We start from the raw sequence: 19,312 nt of genomic DNA on the forward strand, positions 1-19,312 counted from the left end.
CAGCAGGTTCACTCTGCTCAGAGTATTTAGGTCACCTGGTCTGATGGCTTGGACCCTAGGTTCCTAAGGGAATATGGGTGCCGATAAGGGAATGATTTATGTTAATCTTCAGCTCATTTCTATATACAGAAGAGATGTCAATGAATTGTACAGTAGCAAAAGTGACACTTGTTCAGTGAGAGTAACTGTCCTTAACATTAGGGCAATGCTTAATGGGGTTAATTTAATTCAACATTAAACAGCCCTGGAAAACTGAAGTCAACGGGCATCAGTTGTCACATCTATCACATAGAACATACTACAAATAGACCGGGACAGCATTCATGTTTTTGTAATAAGTCAAAAGCACCAATCATACTACAAAGATGTCAGGCAATGACCAGGTAAACAAGGGAGAATTTAACAATCTCCCCTTTTAACGGCATAATCAATGCTGAATCCCCCGCCATACATCCTGGGGGTATCAATGACTAGAATCTAAACTAGACCAGTTACAGAGACAATGTGCTGACAAGAACAGATTAGAAGCTGGGGATTCTAATTCACTTCCTCACTCAAACCCTGTCCATCATTAACAAGGTACGAGTCAGAAGTGTGATGAATCTATACTCTAATTTCCAAGATGCAAGCAGTCCAACAATATGCAAGCTGTTCAACATCATCCAACACAAAGCATTCTGTTTTATTGACATCTTACCTCCAAACTTAAACATTCACTCCCACCATCGCTGATGCCTGGTGACGGCAATGGATGTCATCTACATGAGGTACTGCAGTAATTTGCCAAGACTCATTTGACTTACTTGACAAACCCATAACCTCAACAACCTAGAAGGAAAAGAGCTGCAGATTCCTCTAAACCATGCACTATCCTGGCTTGAAATCATATCACAATCTGCACTGTTGATGAACCAAAGTCCTGGAACTCCTTCCTAACAGAGCTAGACATGTGACTATGCCAGACACAATACAGCTGCTTAAGTCTGCTCAAAGAAACAAAGGATCAGCAACAAATGAAAAACAAAAACTTGCAAATTAAGTCAATATCTCACAAAAGAAAGTTTAAAAAGGTTAAAGACATTCTTAGTAACTATGAATTCGTTAGTTTAATATTAGTGGTGGGCAAGGTTTTAGAAATGATAATCAGAGAAAAAAAAAGAGAGGTTTAAATTATTTGATTTAGCCAGCACTACAGGCAGATTGTATTTTATGAGTCTCATTGAATTATTTTGATGCCTAACATAAATTAATGATAACTGTCACAGGTTGTTATAATGGAATTGTTACCAATATTTCTTACATGGATTTTAAGAAAGCCTTTGATGAAGTATAATTAAGTGACTTGGCTGTTGGAATCCAGAATGAAGTGACAAAGATTTTTGATGATGCAAAACTTGGAGATTCGTAAACAGATGACATTAATTGGTTGCAACAGGAAGGGGGCAGGCTCAGCAGATAAGCAAAAGACAGAACCGAATACAGAAGCAATAGGTTGTACATTTTCATCAAAGAGATGGGAAGAGGTAATATAGACTTAACAGCTAAGTTGTAAAGAATGCATGGACGTGCTCAGGAATCTGAATGTTCAGGTGCATGGCTCTTTGAAAGTGACGGTATACATTGAGACAGATATATTGACAGAGAGAAAAGATTGGATCTTAGGCTTCATAAATAGAGGTCTGAGTGCAAATGCAGGAAGCTTAAATTGAAACTTTATAAAGCTCTGTTAAGTCACACTTAGATCACTGTTTCCAGATCTTCTCATTTACATTAGGTAAGATGTAGTAGGCCTTGAGTGGGTGCAGAGGAGGAGATCTTCCAGAATGATTCCAGGGTTCCTATCTATTTTAGGTTACTTTCAGATTGAAGGCAAATAGGAGAAATCTTTGCAAACTACAAACTAGAAGAACAGTTCAAAGTTTTTAACTCAATGTTTAAAAATTAAGTAATTAAAATAGAGTGGCCAGGCCAGGAGATGTGTTGTAACTGCATGACGTGGGAGCTGGTGGTCATATGTGGTTCACAGTGACTTCTGTAGCAAATGTTGAGAAACTCTGACTAAGAGTTGATGAGCTCGATTAGGGAAGGGAGAGCTCCCTGGACGCTGTGCTTCAGAAGACATTCACACCCTTTAGATTAACGATCCCAAGCTTGGTTAGTGGTCAGGGGTGACAGGTATCAAGACAGGTGGATGGATCTGAATATCTTATATGTTTCAATCAAGTCACCTGTCAACTTTCTCTTTGACAAAAACAGCCTCAAGTCGCTCAGCCTTTCCTCACAAGACTAGATACCTGAAAGTTGCCAACCAGGTTGATAGTGCTGTTAAGAAGGCATACAGGGTGTTAGATTTTATTGGTAGAGAGATTGAGTTCCAGAGCCGCAATATCATGCTGCAGCTATACAAAACACTAGTGCGGCCGCACTTGGAATATTGTGTACAGTTCTGATCCCGCATTACAGGAAGGATGTGGAAGCATTGGAAAACGTGCAAAGGAGATTGACCAGGATGCAGGTCTGGAGGAAAGGTCTTATGAGGAAAGGATGAGAAACCTGGGTCTGTTCTCATTGGAAAAAAACAGGCTAAGGGGGGATTTGATAGAGGCATACAAGATGATCAGAGGATTCGATAGGGTAGACAGAGAAAGTCTTTTTCTGAGGATAATGACATTAGTTTGTATGAGGGGGCATAGCTACAAATGGAGGGGTGATAGATTTAAGACAGATGTCAGAGGCAGGTTCTTTACTCAGAGTGGTAAGGGCGTGGAATGCCCTGCCTGCTAATGTAGTCAACTCAGCCACATTAGGGAGATTGAAACAATCCTTGGATAAGCACATGGATGATGATGGGATAGTGTAGGTGGGTGGGCTTTGATTAGTTTATAGGTCGATACAACATCGAGGGATGAAGGGCCTGTTCTGTGCTGTATTGTTCTACATTCTATGTTCTCTAAGACATTCCCTCCGTACCAGATAACATCATAGCAAATCTCCTCTGAACTCTTTCCAAAGCTTCCACATCCTTCTTACAATACAGAGACCAGAACTGTACGTAACACTCCCAGTGTAGCAGCACCAGAGTTTTGTACAGCTATAGCATGACCTCATGATTCCAAAAGTGTAATTGTACGAATAAAAACTAACACACCATATGCCTTCTTAACAGCCCTATCAACCTGGGTGGCAACTTTCAGAGTTCTATGTACACATGGACACAGAGATCCCTCTATTCATCTACACTATCAAGAATCTTACCATTAGCCCAGTACTCTTTATTCCTGTTGCTCCTTCCAAAGTGAGTCATCTCACACTTTTCTGCATTAAACTTCATTTTTCATCTCTCAGCCCAGCTCTGCAGCTTATCTATGTCCCTCTGTAACCTACGACATCCTTCTGCACTGTCCACAACTCTACCAACCATAGTGTCATCCACAAACTTACTAACCCATCCTTCTACACCCTCATCCAGGTCGTTTATAAAGATGTCAAACAGCAGTGGCCCAAAACAGATCCTTGAGGTACATCGCTAGTAACTGAACTCCAGCATGAACATTTCCCATCAACCACCTCCCTCTGTCTTCTTTCAGCTAACACATTTCTGATCCAAACTGCTAAATCACCCTCAATCCCATGTCTCCGTATTTTGTGCAATGGCCTACTCTGGAGAACCTTATCAAATGCTTTACTGAAATCCACATACACCACATAAAACCACTTTACCCTCATCCACCTGCTTGGTCATCTTCTCAAAGAACTCAATAAGGTTTGTGAGGCACGATCTACCCTTCATAAACTGTGTTGACTACCCTAATCAACTTGTTCCTTTCTAGATGATTATAAATCCTATCTCTTATAACCTTTTCCAATACTCTACCACAAACAAAGTAAGACTCAAGTCAATAATTACCAGGGTTGTCTCTACTCCCCTTAAACAAGGGGAGGACATTTGTTATCCTCCAATCTTCTGACACTATTCCTGTAGCCAATCATGACATAAAGATCAAAGCCAAAGGCTCAGCAGTCTCCTCCCTGGCTTCCCAGAGTCCTAGGATAAATCCTATCTGGCCCAGAGGACTTATCTATTTTTACTGTCGAAGAGCAGAAATGGAAATGGACTAGCCATATAATAACATGGCTACAAGAACAGTTCTATTACCCATTTCTCTGTCTCCTCTCATTCAGCCAATTTCATATCCATGCTGTTACTGCCCTTTCTTTCCGTGAGCTCTAAATTGGTCATCAAGTCTGTCCTGTGGCACTTTATCAAATGTATGCACGCCACATCAAAAGCATTAACCTCAGCAACCATTCCTGAAATCTCATCAAAAAGCTCAGGCAAGTTAATTAAGCATGAGTTTTCCTTAATAAATTCATGCTGGCTTTCCTTAATTAATTTACATTGAGCTAATTAACTAAGAATTCTGTTCAGGATGTTTTTTACCATTGTGCCTAAACTGGCTTTACCTTTACATACTTTATGTAACATCTGCAATTGTCCCACTTTCTCACATCACATCTGAGTTTACACAAACATTGTCTGTTTGTTTCTCTTGATTTTTCAATTCCTTTCAGAACCTCCTATTTTGAGCACAATTCACCTCAGGAGTGGAACCAAGCTGGGGGGCAGCCTGGGAAAGTGAGACCTTCTGATTCTGAGTGCTTCAACTGGGGGGTAGGGATCTGAAAAGTGACATCACAGGAAGACTATGATTTGATTGGATAATAGGGAATGTATGTTAAATTGGAATCTGTGTTAAATTATTGGTTTTAACTTGCAGTCAGATTGAGATAATAAGCAGAGATACAAATAAGTTTTAAAATTCTTTTAAAAACCAAATTCAAAACTAGTTAAATAAATAAGGACGGAAGGTCAGGTGGTGTGTTGTTCTTGCATGATGTGGATGCCATTGTGGTTCCCAGAGACTGTGTCTATAGTAAATGTTGGTTTCTTGAGGAGCTCCTGGCGAATCGCATAAGCAGGGCTATAGACAGGAATTTAAATTAAATAGAGGGTGTGGGGGGAGGGTTCAATTGTTAGATAAATTAGAAAACCTAAATTAGAGGACAAAGTAAGAGTGCAGGTTAAAAGCTAAAAATCACACAACACCAGGTTATAGTCCAACAGGTTTATTTGGAAGCACTAGCTTTCAGAAGCGCTGTACCACTTGATGAAGGAGCAGTGCTCTGAAAGCTAGTGCTTCCAAATAAACCTATTGGACAATAACCTGGTGTTGTGTGATTTTTAACTGAATCCTAATAGTTTGCTTAGTACCTTTTCCCTATCAATGTTGATTATTCTAACAAACTCCACTTCTGCCCAAGGGTGGAATCGAACTAAGGTCCCTGGCACTGTGAGACAGCAGTGCTAACTACTGAGGCATTTTACTTTTTTTGCATTTGAATATTTGAAGAATTGGCTAGCGTGAGTTTTTTAATACTTTTATTCACTCACAGAATGTGGGTATCTCTGGCTAGACCAGCAGTTATTAACTAGTGGGATAAAGATTAATCACATTGCTATGGATCTGGAATCACATGTAAGCCAGACCAGGTAAGGATAACAGATTCCCTTCCCTAAAACAAAGGAAAGACATTTGTGAACAAGATTAGTTTTTTCTAACAATCAACATTATTAGTCTTTGACCCTCAATTCCAGATTTTTTAAATTGAATTCAAGTTCCACCTTTTGTGATGGCAAAATTTGAAGCCAATTCCCCAGAAGTCTAGCTGAGTTTCTGGATTAATAGTCCATTGATAATATTACTCGACCTTTGTCTGGCCATGCAATTCAGTTTCTATTTCCACTCTTGATTATCAACAAATTAATGGGAATGGCACTTGACAGTGCTTGAGTAGATTTGGCAAATCCAGTAAGAATAATCTTGTGACCGATATTCAGTTTGGGTTATTATTATAGCCCTGATCTCTTTACAGTCTTGATCCTAACATTATTCTAACACCTTATTATTCCTTATCCTGTTTGTCAATTAACCTAAATATGTGATACTTAATGTACTAACCCAACAAGTCCATACTGACCCTCTGAACAGTAACCCATTCCCGTACCGTATTATTCTATATTTACCCCTACCCGATGTACCTGACCTACACATCCTTTAACATTATAGGCAATAACGCATCTGCATATCTTTGGACTGTGGGAGAAAACCAGAGCACCTGGAGAAAACCTACGCAGACAAAGGGAGAATGTGCAAGCTCCACACAGACAGTTGCCCAAGGCTAGAATTGAACCTGGATCCCTGGTGCTATGAGGCAGCAGTGCTAACCACTGAGCCACTCTGCTGCCCAGTGGTACATACACATATTTGATATTACTGCCCTCGAAACATTCACCTAATCACACTTCAATCTGATTTTTTGCAATGACAGGGTCCCCCTGAACATGGTATCCATTGTTTTCACTGGGAGATGGGGATAATTATGGTTTGGAGATTAGAAGGGGTGTGCCCCAAATCACATATTTTGGTTCATGGAGGCAGCTTCCTATAGACAGCAGCTGCCCCCAAATGTGTCAGATAAATGGAATTTTTTTTGTTTGGCAAGATGTAAGTGGTGGGATGCCACAGGGTTCAGTCCTCAGGGCAAACTATTTACAATCTACATTAAATACTTGGAAGCAGGGTTAAATGTAGACATGAATCTTTGAAAAATAATACATAAACTGATTGGAACTGTTTGGAAAGCAGACAAAAGGAACTAGAGAATAAAGCTGTGAAACCCAATTGTCAACAGAGCTGTTAAAGCAAACAATCAAGTTATCAAGGCTTTTGAAATTCCTGTTTTTGATAAATTTGAAAGAACTGTTACAGTAATTCTGAAGTTAGATTTATTGTTAACTTTTTTTATTGCCCTGTGGGACACAGTTAGATTAGATTAGATTACTTACAGTGTGGAAACAGGTCCTTAGGCCCAACAAGTCCACACTGACCCGCCAAAGCGCAACCCACCCATACCCTTTACCTAACACTACGGGCAATTTAGCATGGCCAATTCACCTGACCCACACATCTTTGGACTGTGGGAGGAAACCGGAGCACCTGGAGGAAACCCACGCAGACACGGGGAGAACGTGCAAACTCCACACAGTCAGTCGCCTGAGGCGGGAATTGAACCCAGGTCCCTGGCGCTGTGAGGCAGCAGTGCTAACCACTGTGGCACCGTGCCACCCCAGTTACAATGGATAATTGACAATAGGTGCAGAAATAGGCTATTCGGTCCTTCGAGCCAGCACCACCATTCATTATCATCATGGCTGATCATCCATAATCAGTATCCTGTTCCTGCCTTATTCCCATTACCCTTGATTCCACTATCTTTAGAGGTCCAGAGTGTCCAATCCATTAGTAATTTTATACATCCCAATCAGATCCCCTCTCATCCTTCTAAACTCAAGTCTCCACAAGCCCAGTCACTCTTATCTTTCAACATATGATAGTCTCGCCATTCCGGAAATTGACCTCATAAACCTATGCTGTACTCCCTCAATTGACAGTATGTCCTTCCTCAAATTTGGAGACAAAAACTACACACAATACTCCAGATGCAGTCTTACCAGGGCCCTGTACAGCTGCAGAAAGACCTCTTTTCTCCTATACTCAATTCCTCTTGTTATGAAGACCGGCATGCCATTAGCTTTCTTCACTGCCTGCTGTGCCTGCATGCTTGCTTTCATTGACTGATGTACAAGCACACCTAGATCTCGTTGTACTTCCCCCTTACCCAACTTGACTCCATTTAGATAGTAATCTGCCTTTCTGTTCTTGCCACCAAAGTTATCCACATTAAACTGCATCTTCCATGCATCCATCCACTCTCACAGCCTGTCCAAGTCACCCTGTATTCTCATAACATCCTCCTCACATTTCACTCTGCCACCCAGCTTTGTGTCAACAGCAAATTTGCTAATATTACTTTTAATGCCTTTATCTGTATCATTGACGTGTATTGTAAACAGCTACCAATACTTGTGGTATTCCACTAGTCGCCGCCTGCCATTTCGAAAGGAACCCAATACCATGTGCCCTAATTTTATCACTAATCTCCTTTGTGGGACCTTATCAAAGGCTTCTGAAAGTCCAGGTACACTACATCCACTGGCTCTCTCTTGTCCACCTTTTTTGATTAGATTGCGAAAACAAGCCCTTCGGCCCAACTACTCCACACTGACCCTCCGAAGAGTAACCCACCCAAACCCATTTCCCCCTGACTAATGTACCTAACACTATGGGCAATTTAGAATGGCCAATTCACCTGACCTGCACATCTTTGGACTGTGGGAGGACACCCGGAGCATCCAAAGGAACCCCACGCAGACACAGCGAGAATGTGCAAACTCCACACAGTCGCCTGAGGCTGGAATTGAACCTGGGACCCTAGCACTGTGAGACAGCAGTGCTAACCACTGAGCCACTGTGCCACTCTTAGTTTTGAGGATGTAATCTTCATAGTTACATCCTCAAAAAAATTCCAGACGACTAGTCAAGCACAATTTCCCCTTCATAAATCCATGCTGACTCTGACCTACCCTGTTACTGCTATCCAAATAAGTCGTAATTTCATCTTTTATAATTGACTCCAGCATCTTTCGCACCACTAATGTCAGGTTTACCGGTCTATAATTCCCTGTTTTCTCTCTCCCTCCTTTTTTGATAAGTGGGACAATGTTAGCTACTCTCCAATCTGCAGGAACTGATCCTGATTTGATAGAACATTGGAAAATGATTACCAATGCGTCCACGATTTCTAGAGCCACTTCCTTAAGTACTCTGGGATGCAGAGCATCAGGTCCCGGGGACTTACCAGCCTTCAGACCTAACAGTCTATCCAACTCCATTTCCTGCCTAATATTAATTCCCTTCAGTTCATCCATTACCCTAGGTCCTTCAGCCACTCTCTGGGAGATTGCTTGTGTCTTCCCCAGTAAGACAGATCCAAAGTACCTATTCAACTCTTCTGCCATTTCCTTGTTCCTCATAATAAATTCACCCATTTCTGTCTTCAAGGGCCCAATTTTAGTCTTAACCCTTTTTTTCTTTTCACATACCTAAAAAAGCTTTTACTATCCTCCTTTATATTTTTGGCCAGTTTGCCTTCGTATCTCATCTTTTCTCCATGTATTGCCTTTTTAGTTATCCTCTGTTGCTCTTTAAAAAAAATTCCCAGTCCTCCAGCTTCCCGTTCATCTTTGCTATTTTATACTTCTTTTTTTATCTTTATACAGTCCTTAACCTCCACAGCCACGGCCGCCCCTGCCTCCCCTTAGGATCTTTCTTCCTCTTTGGAATGAACTGATCATGCACCTTCCGAATAATATCCAGAAATACTTGCCATTGTTGTTCCACTGCCATCCCTGCTAGGGTATTGAACGACTGAACTTTGGCCAGCTCCTCCCTCATAGCTCCATAGTTCCCTTTGTTCAATTGCAATATTGACACTCCCGATTCTCCCTTCTCCCTCTCAAATTGCAGATTAAAACATCATATTATGGTCACTACCTCCTAATGGTTCCTTTACTTCGAGGTCCCTGATCAAATCCGGGTCATTGCACAACACCAGATCCAGAATTGCCTTCTCCCTGGTTGGCTCCAGTACAAGCTATTCTAAGAATCCATTTCGGAGGCACTCCATAAACTCTCTTTCTTGGGTTCAAGGTTTGTGCGAAGATTTGTAGCTCGGGTGCTCGTTGTTGTGGTTCTGTTCGCCGAGCTGGAAGTTTTTGTTGCAAACGTTTCATCCCCTGGCTAGGCGACATCATCAGTGCTCTGGAGCCTCCTGCGAAGCGCTTCTTTGATGTTTCTTCCGGTATTTATAGTGGTCTGTCCTTGCCGCTTCCGAGTGTCAGTTTCAGCTGTCCGCTGTAGTGGTTGGTATATTGGGTCCAGGTCGATGTGTTTGTTGATGGAGTTTGTGGATGAATGCCATGCCTCTAGGAACTCCCTGGCTGTTCTCTGTCTGGCTTGCCCTATGATAGTAGTGCTTTCCCAGTCGAATTCATGTTGCTTGTTGTCTGAGTGTGTGGCTACTAGGGATAGCTGGTCGTGTCGTTTCGTGGCTAGTTGATGTTCATATATGCGGATTGTTAGCTGTCTTCCTGTTTGTCCTATATAGTGTTTGGTGCAGTCCTTGCATGGTATTTTGTAAACTACATTAGTTTTGCTCATGTTGGGTATCGGGTCCTTTGTTCTAGTAAGTTGTTGTCTGAGCGTGGCTGTTGGTTTGTGTGCCGTTATGAGTCCTAAGGGTCGCAGTAGTCTGGCTGTCAGTTCTGAAACGCTCCTGATGTATGGTAGTGTGGCTGGTCCTTTTGGTTGTGGCATGTCCTCATTCCGTGGTCTGTCTCTTTCTTGGGGTCCAGTACCACTCTGATTCTCCCAGTCTACCTGCATGTTGATATCCCCCATAGTAATTGTAGTAATACCTTTGCAACAGGCCAATTTCAACTCCTTGTTCAACTTACACCCTACATCCAGACTACTGTTTGGGGGCCAGTAGATAACTCCCATTAGGGTCTTTCTACCCTTAGAATTTCTGAGCTGTATCTATCCTGACTATAACTCCTGATTCTATGTACGCCCTTGCAAGGGACTGAATATCATTCCTCACCAACAGGGCCACCTCTGCCCGTCAGTCTGTCCTTTTGATAGCATGTATAGCCTTGAAAATTCATTTCCCAGGCCCTATCCACTTGAAGCCATGTCTCAGTTATCTCCATAACATCATACCTGCCAATTTCCAACTGAGCCTTAAGCTTATCCACTTTATTTTTTATGCTTTGTGCAATCATATGTAATATTCTTAATTTGTTACTCCACTCACCTTTCCTATCAATCCCAATTTCACTTGACCATACTGTATGATCCCTTCTTGAGTTTTCTGCTCCATTGATTCTGTAATCTTTCTTAACTTCTCTTATTCTCACTTTCCCTTTAACTTACTTCTTGAATTTCCAGTTTGTCCCCTTTCCCTCCCCCCCCCCCCCACCCCCCACTAATTAGTTTAAACGCACCTGTGATGCAGTGGCAAACCTGCTTGCCAGAAGGCTGGTCCCCCACCTATAAAGGTGTAACCCATCCCTCTTGTATAATTTATCTTTATTGAAAAACATATCCCAGTGATCCAAGATTTTAAATCCTTGCTTCCTGCACTAGTTATTCACCCACACATTCAAGTCCATTATCTCCCTATTCATGCCCTCTCCAGCCCTCCACATCAAGTGCAACAAGAATCTGGACAATATCCAGGCTTGGGCTCCCAAATGGCAAGTAACACTCATGCCACACAATTCCCAGGCAATGGCTATCACCAATAACAGACAATCTAAAAACAACCCTTTGAAATTCAATGGTGTTGCCAGCACTGAATCTCCCAATAGCAGCAGACTGAAGGCTTACCATTGACCAAAACTCAACTGAAGTCACCACATAAACACAGTGGCTACAAGAGCAGGTCAGAGACTAGGAATTACTGTGGTGGGTAACTCACCTCCTGACTCTCTAAAGTCTGTCCATCATCTGCAAGGCACAAGTCAGGAGTGTGATGGAATACTCCCCCCCCCCCCCACCGCCTGGATGGGTGCAGCTCTAACAACACTCAAGGAGCTTGACACAATCCACTTGATAGATACTACATCCACAAGCATCCACTCCATCCACCACCGACGTTCTGAAGCAGCAGTGTGTATTACCTACAAGATGCAATGCATAAAATCACCAAAGATCCTCAGCTAGTACCTTCCAAACCCACAGCCACTTCCATCGAGAAGGACAAGGACAAAGGTACATGGGAACATTACCACCTGCAAGTTGCTCTCCAAGACACTGACCAACCTGATTTGCAAACATATTGCCATTCCTTCACTATCGCTGGGTTGAAATCCTGGAATTGCCTCCCTAAAGGCATTGTGGGTCAACCCACAGCAGGTGGACTGCAGTGGTTCAAGAAGGCAGCTCACCACTACCTTGTCATGGGGAAGGGGAACAGGCAATAAATGCTGGCCAGTTAGTGATGCCCACATCCCACAAATTAAAAAAAAGATATGACTTCAACCAGCACAGAGTTTGCCCTCTGATTCCCAATAATTCCAGTGTTGTTTGGCTAGAAATAAAAACAGAAGTTGCTGGAAAAGCTCAGCAAGTCTGGCAGCACCTGTGAAGAGAAATCAGAGTTAACATTCTAGGTCCGGTGACATTTCCTCTAAACAGTTCTGAGAAAGGGTCACTGCACCCGAACATTAACTTTGATTTCTTTTCACAGATACTGCCAGACTTGCTGAGCTTTTACAGAACTTCTGTTTGTGTTTCTGATCTACAGCATCCGCAGTTCATTCAGTAATTGGCTGGGGTGGATTTGTCCAGTTTTCTTTTGCGTACAGGACTTCTCTGAGCAATTTTCCACGTTATCAGGTAGATGCCAGTGTTGTAGCTGTATTGGAACAGTTTGGATAGGTGTACGGCAAGCTCTAGAGCACAAGTCTTCAGTACTATTGCTGGAATGTTATCTGGGCCCAAAGCTTTTTTTACAGTATCTAGTGCCTCCAATCATTTTTGATATTACATCAAGTTAATGGATTGGCTGAAGAATGGCATCTGTGATGCTGGCAACCACTGGAGGAGGCTGAGATGGATCATCTACTCAGCACTTCTGGTCGAAGATTGTTGCAAATGCTTCAGCCTTATTTTTGGCACTGAGGAGCTGGGTTCTTCCATCGTTGAGAATGGTAATATTTGTAGAGTCTTTTTGTCCAGTGAGTTGTTTAATTATCTACTACTATTCACAATGAGGTATGCAAGATGGCACAGCTAAGCTTTGATGATTAATGTGGGATCACTTTGCTCTGTCTATCACTTGCTGTTTTTACTGTTTGACATGCAGGTTTTCCTGTTTGGTAGCTTCCCTTGGTTGACACCTCATTTTTAGGTTTGCATGGTGCTGCTCCTGGCATGGCCTCCTCTACTCTCTGTAGAATCAACCATAGCTTGATGGTAATGGTTTATCTGCTGGGCCATGAGGGTGAAGATTGTATTGGAGTAAAGTTTTGCTGCTGTTGCTGGCCTATCTAACTCATGGGTGCCCAGTTTTGAGTTGCTAGATTTCATCGAGGTTTGTCCCACTTAGCACGATGATGGTGCTTCACAACATGATGGAGGGTACTTTTGATATGAAGGCAGGACATCATCTCCATAACAATTGTACAATGGTCATTTTTACGGATTCTTTCATGAACAGATGCATCTACACCTGGCAGATTGGTAAGGATTAGGTCAAGAATATCCCTCCCTCTTGTTGGTTCCCTCATCACTGCTGCAGACTCAGTCTAGCAGCTATGTCCTTTAGGATCTGACCAGCTCGATCAGTAGTGCTGCTGCCAAGCCACTCATGATGGTGAACATTGAAAGCCCCCATCCAGAGAACATTGTGCACTCTTGCCAGCCTCAATGCTTCCTCGAGTGTTATTCAAAATGGAGGAGTACTGATTCATCAGCTGAGGTCGGACAATACGTACTAATCAGCAGGATATTTCCTTGCCTGTGTTCAACCTGATGCCATGAGACTTCATGGGATCCAGAGTCAATGTTGAAGTCTCTCAGGGGAAGTCTCCCCAGACTGTATATGATGGTGTTGCCACCTCTGTACTGCAGTGGGACAGCGCATATCCAGGGACAATGATGGTGGTGTCTGGGCAATTGTAAAGTATGGTTCCATGAATATGACTATATCCGACAGTTGCTTAAATAATCTGTGAGACAGGTCTCCTATGTTTGGCACTAGTACGCCCTCAGTGCTCCTAAGGAAGACTGTTTTTGCCATTGTACCTTGCAGTGCTTAGCTCGATGCCAGTGGCCTGTCCAGTTTATTTCTGTATTGTGACTTATACTGATTTAATACAACTATGTGGCTTACTCAGCCATTTCAGAGAACTGTTCAGAGTGAACATATTGTTGTGGTTCTAGATCATATATAGACCAGACCAGGCAAAGATGCCAGATTTCCTTCCCTGAAGGACATTAGTGAACCAGATGGGCTTTTCTGTCAATTGGCCATGGTTTAATTGTCATCATTACATTCTTAATTCCAGATATTATATTGAATTCAAATTCCACCATCTATCATGGTGGGATTTGAATCTGATTCCTGTGAGAATTTGTGGAATTTCTGGATTAATAGTCTCATGATAATACCACTAGGTCATCGCCTCCCCATTTTCATGGTTTCTGATGCTCTTGCTGCATCTCCATGCCAATAACAGTCAATCAATACCCTCTTCTCATGCTTATAAAATAGTATCTTTTTCAAGTCTTTTTCTGAGTCCTGGTTCTGATGAGGGCAAGATGAAAAGTTTCAACTTCTAGTCTCCTTTTAACAATGTTCAAATTAAACATATTGAGTTATTTTCAATCATAGAGAGTGGCTCTTTTTTGAAGTAATGAACTCTTCAAATCACAGTGAAGAATTTGTCTTTATCTCATCTCAGCATGAGTCCTGACATATGCCAATGGTGGATATTAGGTGACTTGGCCTGGTAAAGGCAAAAGGTAGTATATGGGAGCATGGGTTGGCATAAGTGGCACAAGAGATATAATGGGCTATGAAGTAGGTACAGCAAACATTGTTCAGTGTGGAAGATGTGAAGGGCCATGGAGTATATGAGAGTAGGTATTCCATGGCGTTGGAGCAGAGTAGCTCTGTGCAGTGAGATTGGTCTGCTGTTTAACTTATTGTTTTAAAGAAAAGCCTGCACAAAGTCCCTGCGTCACAGCAGGATTTCTAGCACGAGCATGATTCCCAGATGCCACAACATCCCTCAGAATGACAATCCAAAGTTCTAGGCAACCTTCTCACTGGTCAGGTTTGGAAACCAGGAACTTTTCACAACACTGAACTTCTGTCCTTGACCCCTCTTGGTGACCTTCTTTCTCCTGCACTGCAGTGTTCTCCTTAGTCAATACCACCACTCCTCTCCCACTCCTTGTTTTCCTGAGTATATTGTATCTATGAATATTTAATGCTCAATTCTGTCCTTCTTTGAGCCAGTTCTTCATTCTTGCCACATCATATTTACACTTGGCTTTCCAACACACTAACCTTAACACTCTTCACTCAGGTAAATATTAATTAGTTAAATTAAATTAAATAGTTGCATATTAACTTTAATTGAGACTTGATTCTTTCCACCTTACTCTGAATTCACCTGATAACATCTTATTTACTGACATAATGCTGCCTGTTTCTCTCAGTGTTCTGTTTATTTTGGTATTCCTCTCTAATATTACCTCCCAATTCCCACACCTCCACTTGGATAATTTAAACCTCCCCTAATAGCATGAGCAAATCAGCTGAAGAATGTAAAAGTTGACATGTGGGCTTAAGCAGACTGTTTCTTCAAAGAACACACCATATCTGATGGGTCAAAGGGTACCTTCCTGTGCTGTCGCTTTCCATGATTCTATGCTTAGTCTGCATCTCTGTGGATAAAGCATGTAAATTATATAAGTGACAGAGATAGACAATGATACGATCACATGAGCACAGAGCTGGGGTAGATAGGAGGGTAGTTTTCTTTTTGTTGCTTAGCATCAACATTTGGAACAAATTTCTGGCTCATACAGTGCGTGGGGATTCATTACATGTGTTCAAATGTTAAGCTTGATGAGCTTCCGATGAAGATTAATGCAAATGCATACAAGATTAGTGGAGTGTTGGAGAATGTGCTTAAGTCACTGTGGTGATCTGGAATTCGTTTTGTCACCATCAAGGGTCAAAGCAAAATTTCCCACATTTTGTTTCCCTAAATTTGCCTGGGACTTTTAAAATCAGATTTTTTTTCCCCCTGTAGTTTGTTATTTTAGAAAAATTTCTGATCATGATATTCAGTTGCACCATTACTCCAAATGTCAGACTCAATAAAGCAGCTGGTCTTTTCCTTGCACTTTTGTGTATTCACGAATTGTTACTATTCACTTGTACAGACTGCACTAAGCCAAATTCAATGTGAAAAACAGAAATAAATCATTGTGGTCATGGCCGACAGCTTCAGATTAGTCCATCAAGGTGAAAAATCATATTAAGTACTCAAATAAGTGTATAGTTAGGACAGAATCTTACCCTGATAAACAGCCAAAGAGGTGACAGGAGGAGAAGGTCATTGGGCACCAATGGTGAGACACCAACCACCTTCTTGCCTTTACAGAAAATCATTTCTGGGCAGGAAAGCCCAAGTTTAACTTTCCTGTCCCATCACATTGAGGATTTTACATGGTCAATTTCTGACTTGTTAAGGCCTTACCTTACCTGTACCGCAGTAACTTCAGCTCCAGGCAGGACAAGAAAGACCTGGCCATTCCACCTGCTCAACTAGTGCTAGCAGGTTGTCAGTTTGGAAGGGATTGCTTCAAAAGGATTGCACCTAGGACTATGCCTCTGAACTACACCAGCCCTCAATACCAAGTCACCTGCAGCCTCTCCCACAAATCTCAAATATCATCACTCATCCTGAGAATGTTCTTGCATTGAATCCTTATAGAGCATCAAGAGACCATTGGGTCCATCAAGTCTGCATTCACCCCTAAGCAGCAAACCACCTAGACCAAGCCCCCCCATCCTATCTCCATAACCTTGCACTTAACATGGATAATCCACTGAACCTGCACATCCTAGGACATTTTGAGAAACCAGAGTACCCGGAGGAAACCAACGCAGACATGGGGACAAAGCTCCACACAGACACCCATGGGTGGAACTGAACACAGATCCTTGGTGTTGTATGACAGCAATGCTGACCAGTATGCCACCCTATCTGGGAGTCCACTTATTCAAGCAGAAGCCATAGGGTCTGCATTGCATGAGCACTGCCAGATTCTGGAGCTGACAGCTTTTTGATTGGTGAGACTTCCTAATCTAGGTTATAATCCGACAGAAAGCCCACCAACAGCTAACGAGTTGTCTAAATTCCAGAAGATCTGGCAACAAGTTTTTTCCTGGACACCCTTCCACCAGTCCTAAATCAGGAAAATCCCAGTCTTCATTCAGGATTGTTTGATTCACAACTGATGCAGCTTTCAGCTACAATTCACTGCGAGGCACAGAAGAGAAAACATCTTACTCTGGAGTTCTCTTCACTCACACAACTTTCAGTCCTTATTGAATAAAAAGTCAGTAACCACAGAATCAACCTTGAAGATGAAAGCAGAGAAAGCCTGCCTCAGGACCACTTTGCTACAACACTGAATGACAGTATGCTTTATCTCCTTGAATGTGAACCTAATTCTGAGAGCAAGTTCTTAAAGAGATGCTGAAGAGATACGCCAGGCACTTCCAAACAGCCAGACAATGAAAAATGTTGAGTTAATTGCTTCACAATTTTCTGATGCAGTGATAGTATGAAATGAGAAGTGACCAGAGGCCTGGGAGCAGGTTGCCTTGCCACATTCCTGGGCAGGGTATGATGGCTAATCAAAGGGCTAAAAAGATAATGCACAAAAGTTAGCAGTCAGCAGTAAGGCTATTTAAGAAAATGCCTGGGGTCGTGGTAGGAATCAGGTACTCACTGAGCAAACAGGTTATCTCACCACCACTGCCAAGTATTATTTTTTTCATTTGTGTAAGTGAAGAACACAATGGCCGTCTTTCTGACATATATGAGAGTATTGCCACATCTTATTGGCATAGCTGATATACCCTGCCCAGCTAAAGTACAACATGTTACAAATCCACAAAAGAAGAAATAGTATTTGAACTCAGAACATGACAGTGCAATAGAGACCCTTTGGCCCTCAATTTTTCGCTGACCTGTGAAATCAATCTGAAGCCCAACTAACCTACACTATTCCATTATCATCCATATGTTTATCAAATGACCATTTAAATGCCCTTAAATGTGGCAAGTCTACCACTGATGCAGGCAGGGCGTTCCACACACCCATACTGCACTCCGAGTAAAGAAAATATCTCTGACCTCTTTCCTATATCTATCACCCCTTAATTTAAAGTTATGTCCCTTTCTGCTAGCCATCATCATCCATGGAAAAAAGGCTCTCACAGTTCACTATATCTCACCCTCTGATCATCTTATATACCTCTATTAAGTCACCTCTCAAGCTTGTCTCTAACAAAAACAGCCTCAAGTCCCTCAACCTTTCCTCATGAGGCCTTTCCTTCATACCAGGCAACATTGTAGTAAATCTCCTCTGCACCCTTTCAAATGTTTCCACATCTTTTCTATTATATGGTGACCAGAACAGTACGCAATACTCCAGTGTGGCCGCACCAGAGTTTTGCATGGCTGCAACATGACTTAATGGCTCCAAAACTCAAACCCTCTACCAATAAAAGCTAACACACCATATGCCTTCTTAATAACCCTACCAACCCGGGTGACAACTTTCTGGGATCTATGTACATGGACACCGAGATATTTCTGCTCATCCACACTGCCAAGAATCTTACTATTAGCCCAGTGCTCTTTATTCCTGTTGCTCCTTCCAAAGTGAATCACTTCACACTTTTTCACATCAAACTCCATTTGCCACCTCTCAGCCCAGCTCTGAAGCTTATCTATGTCCCTTCGTAACCGACAACATTCTTCGGCACTATCCACAACTCCACTGAACTTGGTGTCATCCGAAAATTTACTAACCCATCCTCTATGCTCTTATCCAGATTATTTATAAAAGTTACATGCGGCAGTGGCCTCAAAACAGATCCTTGCGGTACACCACTAGTAACCAGGATGAACATTTCCCAACAACCACCACCCTCTGTCTTCTTTCAGCTCACCAATCCAAACTGCTAAATTACCCTCAATCCCATATCTCCATATATTCTGCAATAGCCTACCATGGGGAACCTTATCAAACACTTTCCTGAAATCCATATACACCACATCAATCGCTTTAGCCACATTTACCTGTTTGTGAGGCACGACCTACCCTTCACAAAATCGTGTTGACTATTCCCTATCAACTTATTCCTTTCTAGATGTTTATGAATCCTGCCTTTTATAACTTTTTGCATCACTTTACGTACAACCGAAGTAAGGCTCGCTGGTCTATAATAACCCCCAGGTTGTCCCTTCTCCCCTTCTTGATGAAGGGACATTTGCTCTTCTTGGGTTTGCTGGCACTATTCCTGTCGAGAATGATGACATAATGATCAAAGCCAAAGGTTCTGCAATCTCCTCTCTAGCTTCCCAGAGCATCCTAGGATAAATGCCATCCAGCCCAGGAGACTTACCGATTTTCACACTCTCTAGAATGGCTAACACCTCCTCCTTATGAACCTCAATCCTGTCTAGTCA

The 19,312-nt window shown here is 42.2% G+C and overlaps 1 protein-coding gene across 1 annotated transcript in view; it reads right to left on the bottom strand.

Annotated features, from left to right (window-relative positions):
• pdgfc (platelet derived growth factor c) overlaps nt 1-19,312 on the bottom strand; it is a 417,573-nt gene that overhangs the window by 160,201 nt on the left and 238,060 nt on the right. The gene's annotated exons all lie outside the window — the stretch shown is intronic.

Source organism: Hemiscyllium ocellatum, chromosome 36 (assembly GCF_020745735.1).
Source record: "Hemiscyllium ocellatum isolate sHemOce1 chromosome 36, sHemOce1.pat.X.cur, whole genome shotgun sequence".
Lineage (NCBI taxonomy): Eukaryota > Metazoa > Chordata > Chondrichthyes > Orectolobiformes > Hemiscylliidae > Hemiscyllium > Hemiscyllium ocellatum.